Below are 13,965 nucleotides of genomic sequence, written 5' to 3'. Positions count from 1 at the left end.
GCGGTTGACGCTGTTTTAGGTAAGTTTAGTCGCTAAAATCACACAAATATGATATACAAATGTTTCTGACAAGTTTCTTACTTGTTATTGACATGTTTCAATTACATTTATTTTATAGAAATGGTTTAATGTCTTCGAAAAAGTCCGTTAGCGTCTTAGCAGTTTTCAGGTAACGTTAGGCTAATTTTGAGCTCTTGTTGATGAAACTCTGGGCTTTTCATCAAATCTTCGTGTGTGTATGAGATATTTTGATGGCTCTGTGAATGTTTTGCTGGTGATTTGTCAGTGTTTTTTTTTTTGGAAAAGGCTGATTTACTGAATCGATGACGTCACTTACACTGAGAGTGTAACGTTAATCGGCTGAAAACAAGTTTACATGAGTGTTTATATTTCATGATAAACAGATATTAATACAAATTGTTCTGTGATTTCAGGAGGACAGAAAGAAACTATACAGAACAAAGTGAAACTCCAAGATTTTTGAAAAGAAAATTGGTGAAATATATTCTGAAAAAGGCATATTAATGTATTTCATGAGCTTCTTCAGTAAATCTGTATTTCTAAGTCAGTATCTCCCTTCAGAAATGTGGCTGACGGGAGATACTGACTTAGAAATACAGGTGAACTCATGAAAAGAAGCTCATGAAATACTCATGAAAGAAGCTCATGAAATACATTAATATGCCTTTTTCAGAATATATTTCACCAATTTTAAGAAGTCCCTGACATCAAAACGTAAGTCACACTCAACCTAAAATTAAAAATATAGATTCTGTTATTTTAAGATTATATTATTAGTAGTAGAATTTGTATATTACATATGTTATTATTGTTGTTATATATATTATTCTGTCTTTTATCTGCATTTTACCTCTGCTTTATCTTGTTTCCTTCTAATGAACCTGGAACTGCAGAGTAAATATTGTTGTCTCTGTGTCAGATGGCTTGTTTTGTTCCTGGACTCTTCAGTGATGATGAGCAGAGTCTGAGTGAACCTGCTGTCAGACAGTGAGTACCCTGAGTACCCTGGGGTTTCAGTCAGGGCCTTCAGTAAGCAACTGAATCAAACAAAATCCTTAAGGGTTAATAGTTACTAGTTAATATATTATTAATCACTTATAAATCATTGAAATGTCAACATTGTACTATTATCTCAATAAACATTATAAATAATTGACAAAGCTTTCTGCACCCCCTAATCTATAAAGTGTAAACTACTCATCAGTTGTACTCATCGGCTTTCATTTGCTTTTGGATGTTTGCGTCACAAGTGATACAGCATTGTACTTGCACAACTATTGTACTTCATTTTAATACCCAAACCCAGACCTCTGACACGCCAGGCAAAAGTTCTACCACTGAAACATTTGAGCTGACAAACATATATATTGTAGCTTGATATTCACTATAGGAAGAAAGTGAAAAAAAAATAGCATATTTTAGCATTAAAATCCCTTTAACATGTATGGTGATCTGAGAGGCCGGGGGAGTCCAGTTAATGGGGCGTAATTCATTAGCTTTAATGAGAATTGTATATTTTATAGGCCTACATTAAAGTGTATTTCGTTTTTTATATTTTACATTTATTTCTTGAATGCTACTATGACATCAACTGTAGCTGAAAAGAATAAACCACTGTATATTTGTAATTTGTATATTATGTTGTTTATATTCTTTGTTTTTATATTTTTAATAACAGATTGGTTACCTGAGTACATATGTATAAAGTACAGTCACACTGTATGATTGTGAATTTTAATTGCTGTTTTTAACAGAGATTTTTGTCTTTTCTGTTCTTTTACAGATCACTATTGCACACCAAGTAAGCAAAACAATATTTTTGATTTCATTTTATTTTATTTCTGCAAACAACTTGCACCACTTGCAATTGGTTTTCCAGCCCAAAACCTCATCAAAAACTGAATGCAACGGTTTTTGTCTATGATTATTTTGTCAAAACATCTTTTGTCTATGGTAACTCTAATCTACATTAACTATTTAATTAGTATCCAGTTAGGCCTAGGCTACTGAATTTGTTCAAATATATGTTCTGTTTAACTTAAATGCTAAATTTGTTTTGCATTGTGATTTTATCTTCTGTTTTAGATGCTCTTACTCAGCAGATGGGGACAGCTACCATCACCCAATTTTCACCCAAAAGTGGCTGCGCTATGCGCCAGACCGGGCAGGAGGGACTGGACGACAACTTATGCAGGCATCAGATGACAATGAAGTGTAAATAAAGAGTAGAGAGGCTAATAAACATGAATTTGATTTTAAATAGTGTGGTGTGTTCTGTGTTTTATACAAGATTTTAAATGTTCCATTAATTTTTAACATCCTGGCTGTAGATAAAGCAGGCTATTTAATTTATGGCATTACATTTAAAATTAACATTTAAAAATGATTGAAATTCCATTGAAATCACGTTGATCCTTAGTTCAGTTGAAATTTCAACATTGTTTCAATATTCCTGATAATTGAAATACCATTGAAATTCCGTTGATCTATGGACAGAATTTCAACATTGTTTCAATATTAAATCAGGGTGCAAAATGATGTTGGATCAACATCAGAGTTCGATGTTGATTCAATGACTTAATGTTGACAACGTGATGTTGATTCAGCATAGTTTCAATAACTGTTTGCTATCTGGGCTGGGATCTGAATATTTTAATGTTTTAAGTCTCCTCTTTTAAAATATCGAATATTTCAAGTTCAGGCATACTTTCCCAAAAGAACGCGCCGAGCGATCAAAAAAGGAACATGTAACTGCGGACTCGGTCTGCTCATATACGCCTGCTGCGAGAGCTCACACGAGAGTGGTTGCCAGATGACAGGAGTTTAATTCCCCGAATCAGAGATTGGCTGTTACAAGGACACATTTTCTGCCTGGTGCTTACTTATTTTATGCAAACATTCACACGTGATTACTCTTCATTTCGGAAGCGCCGCCGACGATGATCTAACAACAAGCTGGAGTTTAGCGATCCAATCATGAAAGCGTCGTTCAGAGGGTCTGTCTTCTGCAATGAGGTCTCTCTCTCTCTCTCATATATATATATATATATATATATATATATATATATATATATATATATATATATATATATATATATATATATATATATATATATATATATATATATATATATATATATATATATATAATATAGCTATGTGCTATGTTTCCCTTATCTAAGGTTTTTATTGTCAGTGGGAACATAGTTTCATTAAAATACTTAGTTTAAATTGAGAATTGAATGCACTAAAAAGTTAACAGAATGCACTTTCTGTACTCGTTTCTACTGCTTGTTATGCTGTTACATATAGGCCTATATGTGTTCATTTAATAAAAAGCAGCAAGTGATCAATTGGTATTGCCATTGGCTTAGGTTTAGGGGGGACGCTAGGTACTAGTCCCCAGGGGCGGATCTACTGGGGTGGCATAGGGTGGCAAATGCAATCCTAAAAGAAAGCCTTCCCACCCATGCTGCCACCCCAGTTGGCAGCAACGAATTAAAGGTTATGGCCAATTTGAAAAGTTACGAGCCCGAATCTTTCGTGATTCGTGATCCCGCTCCTAACTCCCAAACTGATCAAATGATTCGAGATCCTGCTCCTAACTCCCAAACTGACTCAAATGATTCGCGAACCCGCTCTGAACTCTGACATACATTCAGATATAAATGTAATTAAAAAAAAAATAAATAATTTTCGATTTTCAAATATTGCACCTGTCAAACATGTGCCGCGTTTCCACCGAAATTACCCGGAACATTTGTACCAGGAACTTTTTTTCCCAGGAACTTTTTTCCCCCCAGACCTGTTGCTTTCTGCGTTTCCACCGCGGTGTAAATGTAACCGTCTTCTTCTGTCTGCGTTGTGTTGTTAATTCAGTGCAAAAAAAGACAGGAGAGCACCAGATTGGGTCTGCATAAGAGAATATATTTTGTTTTACAGGCCGTCACGCCAGCTTCAGCTCAATTACACAGTGACACTCAGTTCGGGAGAAAGGCAGAAAAGGGAAGGAAGACAAAAATAGGGTTTTGTCAATGCATACCTGCATAAGAGAATATATTTTGTTTTACAGGCCGTCACGCCAGCTTCAGCTCAATTACACAGTGACACTGCCAAAAAACATAACATTCCCAATATATTGTGAATAAAATAAATAAAAACAACTTAAACATCGTGTGTGTGACTTGTTTTCAACCAATGCTAACAACTAATTGGTAGCATAGAATACAGCATACCTCAGTTCGGGAGAAAGGCAGAAAAGACCGCTCAAAGATTAATACAGCGGATATAGCTGCCTGGACCGAACCACTTTGTTGTAAAGAGGAGGGGGGGGCGGTCGAACCATCACCTCTTTACAGACCCTTTTTTAATGAATTTAATGAATATAAACACTTGTTTCAATAATAGTAAAACAGCCTTAAATGTATAATAACAGAAAAAATCTTGTGAAATAAAACCATTTTAACCTCGTTACACTCACCCCCACTGATTTCACTAGATTTTACATAACATCATAAAAAGTGTAATACATAAAAAAAACAAAAAAAAAAAATAATGCCCAAAATACTCAACTCTACAGTTAGATGACTCAGCAATCAAGTGTATCTCCCAAAAATGAAGACTGAAGAAAGTCTACCAACATTATCGCTGTCCACAGAAGGACTAGGAAAGACAAAGGTTAGCTACTCCTTTACCTAACCATAGGAAGACATGCCATATACACATCTTATCGACAAATTACATCCAAGATTGCATAGTTGTCTATTGTCATAGACTACACATAAATGTTTTTTTTTTTCTTTACAAGGACATTTAAAACGTGAAATGAAAGAGAGAAAAAAATAAATAAAAATAATAATAATAACAAATGAACTCTGTATCAACTCTTCTTGTTTTCTCCAAACGAGATCGACAAAAGATAGGTTAGATATAGTCTTAATGAGCCTATTTAACGGCTATACCAGTCTGAATGAGCCTATTTAACGGCTTTACTAGTCTGAATGAACCTATTTAACGGCTTTACTAGTCTTAGACTGTACACTATTGCACATTAACCCTCTTAAACAAAATAGAAAACAGAAAATGTATCAATAGAAATTGTAACAACAGAACAAAAACAAAAAAACAAAAATATATATATATACACACAAGTAACCATCTACCAATTACTCATAGTATCATTTTCTTTTACCCAAAAAGATTCTTAACAAATTGACTAGACATAGTCTGAATGAGCCTATTTAACGGCTTTACAAGTCTGCCATGTCTAGTACGATAACCCTCACTCTGCCCAGGCCTTTCCACTGACAGCTCCTTTCCAAAGGTAGATGGTTGTACAGAGGGGGGATGCTCATTAACCAGGCTTTCTTCGTGAACTGCCTTAATCTCAGTGACATTCTCCTCACTCAAATTGACACTTGTTGCCGAATCATCCTGATTCCCATTCCTTAATTCAGAGTGGTCACAACCGCGTTTATCATTGCCCACATGGAAATCAACACCAGTAACCGTAACATCACACTCACTGGTAGCAGAAGTTACCAACTCCCCCTCAAATTCTACATCATCACTTTCGTGAACAGTTTCCTCACACATCACATTCTGCTCATCCACTTCATCTCTATGTGCGACAGAACCACCAGACCTGCTAGAGTGGTCAGCAACCCACTGAGTAGTCCTTTCTTCTGCAAGCTGCTCAAAACTAGAGTCCTCAGGTTCATCACCACTCATACTGGATAACTGTTCCTCGACAGCGCCTGCATCAAGCAAAGGCAGAAAGTCAACCGGCATAATCAGATTCCTATGAACAGTTTTAACAACGCCCAAAAGGCTTCTGAGTTTGTACGTGTTCATTAAGGAATTTTTGTCAATCAATACATAAACTGTACTCTCCCAACGATCTGCCAGTTTCTTTTTACCTCTTTCGCCTTTGTTGGCTAATAAAACTCTTTGCCCAATGTCAATTGACTGTCCTTTACACCTTTTGTTATACATTTCTGCTTGTTTGTGTTGTTTTTCTGAATGGGACTGTGCAAGCTTCATAGCTTCACAGAGGTCTCGCTTGAGTGACTGCACATACTTATCAATGTCAACTGTTTCTCCACTCAAAAGTACAGGTTCAAACATCAGGTCAACGGGTAGTCTCGGAGTACGGCCGTACATGAGAAAAAAAAGGTGAAAAACCTGTAGTTTCGTGAACTGTACAATTATATGCAAAAGTCAAGGTGTTCAACATTTGTGGCCATCTGACTTTAGATCTGGGGGGCAGTGCACGGATCATGTTACCAAGAGTACGGTTCATTCGTTCTACCTGGCCATTGCCCATTGGATGGTACGGTGTGGTGTGCGTTTTGTCAATACCAGCCAACTGACACAGCTCTGCAATCAATAGACTCTCAAAATTGGCGCCCTGGTCAGAGTGAATGCTAACTGGAAAACCATACACGCAAAAGAAGTTATTCCAAAGAACCCGTGCCACTGTCTTCGCAGATTGATTAGCACAAGGATATGCACACGCCAACTTCGTGAAATGGTCAGTGACTACTAAAACGTCAACAGACTTATTGTTGTGGTCTTCAGCTGACCAAAAGTCTATACAGACTAATTCGAGTGGCGACGAAGTGGTAATGGAAACTAATGGGGCCCTAGCCTCAGGCTCTGGGGCTTTACTCACAATGCATCTCTTACAGTAGTGTACGTAATCCTTGACATCTTTCTCCATTGTATCCCAATAAAACCTCTGTCTGGCCAACCCCAATGAGCGCTGCTGACCTTGATGGCCCGCGTCATCATGAATGCCTTTCAATACTGCCATTCGGAGCGATTCCGGCACAACATATTGGTAAACCTTCTGTTTGGTCACTGGGTGCTTGGACACACGATACACTATTCCCAGGCGTGTGGTCAGTTTACCCCACTGTCTCAATATCCTTAACGTTCCACATGATTCATGAACTTTTTCGCGCCTAGAGGGGCGACGACCACGGTCAATGAAAAACTTGACACGACCCACAACACCATCATTGACTTGTTTGGTAAGAAGTACATCATGAGTGAAAACGGGAACCGGGTTCTGCCCCACTGCGACAAGAGATTCCAAGAACTGCACATGTGAAATAGCTCTTATAGTACCAGCGTCTTCCCAATGCTGATGTGTCCTCATAACAGCAGAAACCTCATCACTGCACACATGTACACTTCCTGTAGTACACACAGCTTTCACAGTAGTGTCCACAGTGCCAATCTGAGCAGTTACACCCCTCATCTCAGGAAGCTCCGCCGAGAGCCGAAACATATTCTGAACTTCATCCGTTTTGAAATTGTCTGCCTGCTTAAGAAGGGTGGAATAAGGAGCTCTAGTAAGTCTGTGCAAAATTTTTGACTGCACAAAAGGCTCTCTGCTGAGGGCATCAGCCACCACATTTCTAGGGCCTGGAATATACTGGATGTCGAAGTCAAACGGTGCCAACTGCGCCACCCAACGCTGCTCGCAGGCATCCAATCTGGGCTTGGTCAGTATGTACTTCAAGGGATTGTTGTCGGTCCACACAGTGAACCTGTGACCACGCAACCAATGGCTAAATTTATGACAAATTGCCCATTTCATTGCGAAAAATTCAAGGCGATGTGCTGGATATTTTGCCTGAGCGTGATTTAGAGACTTGCTGGCAAAAGCTATAGGTTGTGCGCTCTCACTGTTGTGTTGAACTTGCGACAATACTGCACCAAGTCCAGATGTAGACGCATCAACGGATAAAATGAACGGCTTACTAAAGTCAGGGTGAGCCAAAAGTACTTCCTCAACGAGTGCTGCCTTAAGATTCTGAAATGCCTGTTTACACTCCTGGGTCCAATCATCTGGGACAAGTTTGCGGGACAGCGAAGGCTTTTTCCTACTTTTCAAATGCCGAGGCCTTTTCTGACCACCAGTCAGAGCAAACAAGGGTTTAGCCAGTACAGAACAGTTTTCAATAAAATGCTGTTTGTAGATAACCATCCCTAAAAAGGAACGTATTTTGGAAGGAGATGGAGTGACACCATCTAACTCCATCAAATCAGCCTCTTTAACCTTGACTATAGCTTCTACTTTACCCGGATCCCTCGAAATTCCATGTTGGGAAATAACATGACCTAGAAATTTAACTGAGCGCCTCAAAAACAGACATTTTGAAGGTGAAAGTTTCAAATTATGCTCCTTCAGACGCTGAAATACCATTTCCAAACGGGCTAAGCCCTCTTCTTCAGACTTCGCAAATACCAACAAATCATCAAGGTAACACAGAAGACTTAAAAAGTTCTGGTCACCGAATATGGTAAGCATCATTCGCATAAACGTGGCTGGGCTATTACACAGACCCTGTGGGAGACGATTGTATTCGTGCAATCCTAATGGTGACGAAAACGCAGTATACTTCCTGTCAAACTCATGTAGAGGTATGTTGTAATAGCCAGCCGTCAAGTCCATTGTACTAAAGAACATGTTTCCCCCCAACGCAGCCAGGACGTCGCTCTGATGTGGAAGCGGATGGGCATCTTTAACAGTTCTGGCATTAAGCCATCTGAAGTCGGTGCAAATTCGTAGATCGCCGTTCTTTTTCCACACGAGAACCAAGGGAGAGGCAAATTCACTACAAGACTTACGAATTATGTCTTTTTTTTCTATTTCATCCAAGGTCTCTTTCAATTTGTGATAATGAGCAGGCGATATTCTACGATATGGTAACCTGAATGGTCGGTCATCTGTTAGTCTAATACGATGACAGAAATCCTGCGCCTCACCACAATCTAGATGATTTCTCGAGAAGACAGACTCATAGGCCCCAATCAAATCAACAAGTCTCTCTTTACACTGCACAGAAACTTCACAGCCACCAATTGGAATGGAGCCAAGCCCTAGCTTTTCCAGCTTATCGTTCACATCACAGATGTCACTACACACACTTCTCGCAGTGAGGCTACCACAGGAACCATTACTTCGCACTTCCCCCATATTTTGGTGAACAGTCAAAGTGTCAGACAACTGATCAAAATCCTCTAAAGCAACACAGGGAAAAACGTCTGCAATTTTCGAATTTCTGCGTAGAGTTATTTCTGCATTGGTGGGGTTAATGATCTTCATGGGTAGCCACCCATCTCCCCACAATGGAGAAACTATTCGCCCAACCATTATCCGTTTGTTCACACATGGAGATGCACAAGGCTCAACAACAACCGTACTGCCAGCTGATAACACGGTACCCGTGGGTAAACGACCCCACACCAAATGTTCAGTCATAGGCTGAAGAGTTACAGCACCTTTCAACTTCAAAGTTCCGACCTTGTCAGGGATGGACTCCCCTCGCCATCTCTCTAGGTTAGACAGAAGACGAAGAAACTGGCTACTGCCACTCTGGCCCGGTACATCAGGTTTACTCATAACACGCCAAAATCCATCATTTGACTTGAAATGTCGTATAAGTGGCTTAAGCACATTGGTACTCAAAACAATGGGATCAAACTGTCCTTCAACAAACAGAACTGGGACTAAAAACTTGTACCCATAAACTTCAAGTTTCAAATCACACAGCCCTAAAGGACTGGTTTGTTTACCCCCACAACCCACTAAAATAATATCCGCTGGGACAAGCATGTCGTCTGTAAACACACCTGCTTGTTTTAACATGGGTATTACAGCAGCACTGATGGTAGTCGCCATTGACCCAGTATCCAACATTCCTTTCAACTCAACTTTATCCTGCACTAAAATATTAGTGTAGAATAAACTTTCATTTTGAGGTGTTCTCATGGTGTTTTGCAAGATTACTTTGCTAGACTTTGCTAGACACCCCCAAAGTGCTGTTTGAGGATGCGGAACACCAAATCTACATCACCAGTCCTTGAGACTGAGGCACTATTGCGCAACCATATCTGAATGACATCCCTTGCACGGCCCATCAATTTGTTTATGATTTCATCAATGCACTCTAGACCCGAATAGCTCCCCTTTTCAAGGTAAGCTCTCATCAACTCTTCCCATTCAAAGACTGAACACTTATCTGAGCTGTCACCACGGAAGTATGGTGGCTCTCTACTACTTTTCAGTACAAGGTTCATCTTCGAAGCATCAATGATGGTGGTACCACACTGATTCACTTGTGAGCACCTCTGGCAGTCATTAAACGAAGTTGATGCAGGTAACTGACTGCTAGAAAACAAGCTGGCTTTAATCGACTGACTGATATCGGAGCTCAGCTGTTTTACCTGTTCATTAGATAGTACTACAGTAGGTTCTGACAAACTCATTTCCAGTGGTGGTATATCGTGGGACACTGGAGTAGAAAAGTGTACTCTGTTAGCATCATAATCAGTGCTATTCAACTTCCCAGGAGTACACGGAACACTAAATGGCAAAACCCCTCTACCTCTCCCCAAATGATAGCCACCAAAATCACTGGTATCTTTGTTATAATTCATCATGAATTACCATACTTATAAATAAAATAAAAATAAAAAATAAAAACACAAAAATATATATTTTTTTCCACAGCTGAATAAATTAATCAGCACTTTTGATTTTACCTCTCTAATAAGCTGATTAATCACTCAAAACATATAACCTAAATCAAATCTATATCTGTTTGATACCTCTTAAACTTGCTGGTTCAAAAATACTGTAAGCTTAGTTCATGCGTCTCCTCGGTGAACTGTAAAACGGCAAAGTCCGACGTCTTCTTAACCTCTGTACCAGCAGTCTGTGCGTCCCCTCAATGAAACGGAAAAACGGAGCGATCTGACGTCATCTAATCTCCGTGCAGCATTCCGCGCGTCCCCACGATGAAGCAGGAAAAAAGTGAGATCCGACGTCTTCTAATCTCCGTGCAGCAACCTCGGGAGTTCGGCAGCCGCTGAACAATCGAACGGGTCACGACACCAGTGTAACCGTCTTCTTCTGTCTGCGTTGTGTTGTTAATTCAGTGCAAAAAAAGACAGGAGAGCACCAGATTGGGTCTGCATAAGAGAATATATTTTGTTTTACAGGCCGTCACGCCAGCTTCAGCTCAATTACACAGTGACACTCAGTTCGGGAGAAAGGCAGAAAAGGGAAGGAAGACAAAAATAGGGTTTTGTCAATGCATACCTGCATAAGAGAATATATTTTGTTTTACAGGCCGTCACGCCAGCTTCAGCTCAATTACACAGTGACACTGCCAAAAAACATAACATTCCCAATATATTGTGAATAAAATAAATAAAAAACACTTAAACATCGTGTGTGTGACTTGTTTTCAACCAATGCTAACAACTAATTGGTAGCATAGAATACAGCATACCTCAGTTCGGGAGAAAGGCAGAAAAGACCGCTCAAAGATTAATACAGCGGATATAGCTGCCTGGACCGAACCACTTTGTTGTAAAGAGGAGGGGGGGGGGCGGTCGAACCATCACCTCTTTACAGACCCTTTTTTAATGAATTTAATGAATATAAACACTTGTTTCAATAATAGTAAAACAGCCTTAAATGTATAATAACAGAAAAATCTTGTGAAATAAAACCATTTAACCTCGTTACATAAAGTACCGGGTAGATTAGGCAAATAGACTGGTGACGTAGGTCTGCGCGCGTTTCTCAAAACAAAGTGCCGCTGATTAAAAAAAAAAAAAAAAAAAGTACGCTGATTTTGGACGTGCATCCTCGGTAGTTGGTTCAGACTTTGTGCATTCGTCTCGGGAGAGGGATGTCCGCGACGACGCAAGTCCCGTAAATCTATAAACAGCAGCGTACATGATAACTTCAGTCTGCTCGTCATGGCTACTCCAATTTTCCTTACTGTATATTTACAATAAAACGAAATATGATATCAAATACCACTGCCTCCTTTCGTTTTCATTTAAGCATAATAACAACTGCAGAAATGTACTTAGTTCAGGGAAATGTGTATATGCAGCCATTACAATGAAACGAAATATTATATAAATTTGCCTTTTTTATTTTCATTTTAACATATAGATAAATTGAATACAGACCAAAGAAACCTGTTAGATTTACCCCGCAGCTGAATTATATGTTATGTTTAACCACTAAAGACACATCAGAGCCAGCGGCACATATCAGAAGGTCTATCCCAGGAGAGGCTGCTCTCTGCGGATACATGAGGACTGAGCTCCCGCTGAACGAGTGGAGCTCACCGTCTACGAGATCGGCGAAACACATTTTTAAATAGGCGCTGTCTTTATAAATAAACCATATATTTGAGTTTTAAACAACTACATTCTGGCCTGAAATACTTTTAAAATTACATTTCATGACACAATAACAGTAATATTTGAAAATTATCCGAATAAATGGTGGTTGAACTCAACCAATGCTGCGTGAACTCAGATCGCTTTGGCTACTGTTATTTTCCCCTCAGTATATTTACAATAAAACGAAATAGGATATAAAATACCACTGCCTCCTTTCATTTTCATTTAAACATAATAGCAGCTGCAGAAATGTACTTAGTTCAGGGATAAGTGTAACGTTATATACAGCCATTACAATGAAAGAAATATTATATAGACTTGCCTTTTTATTTTCATTTTTACATATAGATAAATTGAATACAGACCAAAGAAAACCTGTTAGATTTACCCCGCAGCTGAATTATATTTTATGTTTAACCACTAAAGACACATCAGAGCCAGCGGCACATATCAGAAGGTCTATCCCAGGAGAGGCTGCTCTCTGCGGATACATGAGGACTGAGCTCCCGCTGATCGAGTGGAGCTCACCGTCTACGAGATCGGCGAAACACATTTTTAAATAGGCGCTGTCTTTATAAATAAACAACAGATTTGAGTTTCAAACAACTACATTCTCGCCTGAAATACTTTTAAAATTACATTTCATGACACAATAACAGTAATATTTTGAAAATGTTGATCCGAATAAATGGTGGTTGAACTCAACCAATGCTGCGTGAACTCAACCAATCAGCATGTTTAGCGCCAAAGTCCCGCCCCCGAAAGTTCCTGAACTTTAAAAAAGTACCACCTCGCCAGCAGGGACTTTCTGGGGGGCATTTTTTTACCCGGAACTTTTATTTAGTTCCTGGTTCCTGCGGTGGAAACACACCAAGTACCGGACCAAGTCCCTAGCTCCTGGGTAAAGTTCCTGCGGTGGAAACGCGGCTATAGTCTATTTTGCCGTCAATACTGTTGATGGTGTCCTTTATCAGTAGGCTTTATATTTATGCTCAACATGAAGTATAGATATTGTTGTCGTGAAGACTGGACTGTTGGCGGCCTCCCTCTATGTCAGGCACGATTCTGGTGTGTAAAGACACAGAAAATGCGAAGCAGCCGCCACGCAGCAGAACCGCCACGCTCACAGCACGCAGCTAGTGTGTCACCGGCCTGAGACTCAGGAGGAAAAGTTAGGTAAAAATTGATTATCTATCTATCAATAAATGAAGCTTTAATGAAAGCACAGACTTTGATGATATATAACTAACCTTAGTGTAGTCTACTACGTGATACATTACCCACTTTTAAAAAGCGTGAGGATACTTAACAACTTCGTTTTGTGTCAGAACTTTCACACTTTCATTCATAAATTCACCCGTTTGTGTTTGAAAAGCGACAGGGATTGAATCGCGGAAATGGAACTTGCTGTATAAGGGGCCGTTCACATATCAGGCCTAAAAACACGTGGAAAACGCTAGGCGCGCTGCTTTCTTCTTTCCAAAGTGCTTGGGCAGTTGCACCCCTGAGGCGTCTGCCTTTGCTAAGCAACCATGACGTGCTCTCTCTATGAAGATGCGGAAATTTCAGCAAAGGATAAATGGATTTGCAGCTCTAAAATTCGCTTGCAGCAGCTCTACTTCTAAATTTATTTCAAAATGGCAATCCATATACAACTATTCCTGTGAAAGTTTCCTTACGAAAACTTACGAAAATTACCCATGGTTTTATCAATAACACCAC

The 13,965-nt window shown here is 39.5% G+C and overlaps 1 long non-coding RNA gene across 1 annotated transcript; it reads left to right on the top strand.

Moving 5' to 3' along the window:
• Nucleotides 1–955: 955 nt before the first annotated feature.
• Nucleotides 956–2,604, top strand: LOC113055851 (uncharacterized). The gene is made up of 3 exons (XR_003277587.1): nt 956–1,008; nt 1,805–1,822; nt 2,107–2,604. It is a non-coding gene; the product is annotated as an uncharacterized LOC113055851 (long non-coding RNA).
• The last annotated feature ends 11,361 nt before the right edge of the window (nt 2,605–13,965 follow it).

The sequence above is a fragment of the Carassius auratus genome, chromosome 3 (assembly GCF_003368295.1).
Source record: "Carassius auratus strain Wakin chromosome 3, ASM336829v1, whole genome shotgun sequence".
Lineage (NCBI taxonomy): Eukaryota > Metazoa > Chordata > Actinopteri > Cypriniformes > Cyprinidae > Carassius > Carassius auratus.
The sequence above is the reverse complement of the archived record's forward strand: the minus strand, read 5'-3'. Positions and strand labels throughout refer to the sequence as shown.